Here is a 1,485-nt window from a genome sequence, read left to right on the forward strand (position 1 = left end):
GGCATGCACACTAACTTAATAGCATGCTCTTATTAGAGAATATTTTACTTGGTGAAACCAAAATAAGTTTTCAAACTCAGGATATGAAAAGGTAACAGTTTGGGTGTTTCTGAAGTTTTATACAAATTGATGGCATTTAAAAAAATATTTTTCTGATGAGCAAAATTAACTACACATTGCTTGAGTCTCTTGAATTCCACAGAACTTCATTAAAGTAAATCCCACTATTCTAGAATCTGTCACCGTTCAGGAATGGACTAGGCAGATGCTTACCTTCACAATAACTAAGAAATAGTATTTTTTTAATCATAGGAGAAATATCAATGTTAAACCTTTCTAATCCATTGAAAATTACACTGCAGAAGCAGCATCGTTTTTTCATGGTAGTATCATCACCTCATGTGACATCAGGTACATGCTTGAAATAAAACACCTTCTTGCAAAATACCTTCAGATTCTAATTCAACCGATTAAATATTTCCAAAAGCTGACAATGAGCACACACACACACACAAAAGTGTTCAAAGTACAACGAGGGGGAGAGAAAAACCAGAGACAGTGAATATTTTCAAGTAAGAGAAAAGACATATACACAATAGCTATAACAAAAAGCTTCATACGTTTATACATCTATCAAATGTATATTCAGCATTTACTAAATGCATAGCATAGTGCCAAGAACTCAGAATAAAAGAATGAACTAGACTTAGTCCATGTCCCCAAGAATTTTGTTCTTTAGTAAAGATGAGCATTTTCCTGTACAAATAATACCTTGACAGTATGGACTAGGGATTAGGGAGGATTTCTCAGAAGAGGCCTGGAAGAATGAGTGGGACATGATAGCCAAGTATTTGCTAGAAGATATTCCAAGGTCCAAGCTGATGTCACACCAACCCTTTCCCTGCTGGGCCACTGTCTGTGTGGAGATGTTCCTGGTAACTCAGTAGCCCACCTTGAATAGGTGGCCCATCGGTGTGTGAGCAGGAGATAAAGTTTAGTCATCACTTCCTGGTTCAGATGCTGACTCCATTACTTTTCCTAAAAGTGAATTTTTACTAGACACATCTATAGTGTACCCATTTCATCTCTGGAAAGATTTCGGGGATTGTTTCTAAATTGTTTAAGTTAAGAACAAGTGGGGAGAAATTCGAACCCAATCAGGGCCATCCCAGGCCTTCAGTGGGATTCCCAAGCCCTAACTATTTTCCTCTCTACTTTCTCCCTCACACCATTCTCCCTTTAGGTACTCTGTCCCTCACTGTTCCCTGAAATCTACTGTTTTTATCAAATCTCAATCTCTTCATGTAGATGGTTCAGCAAGCAATTAGGAATGTAAAACTGGAGTTCAAGAAAAGTCCAGGTCAAGAAAAGAAGAGCCTTGAGCAGGGGAAAGACACAATGAGATGACACCTTTAAAAAGAATCGTCAAGAGTACAGGCAATGGTCCAACAATAAAGTTTTTTTTAACAGGGGGATGAGAGCATG

Source organism: Myotis brandtii, unplaced genomic scaffold (genome assembly GCF_000412655.1).
Source record: "Myotis brandtii unplaced genomic scaffold, ASM41265v1 scaffold1038, whole genome shotgun sequence".
NCBI lineage: Eukaryota > Metazoa > Chordata > Mammalia > Chiroptera > Vespertilionidae > Myotis > Myotis brandtii.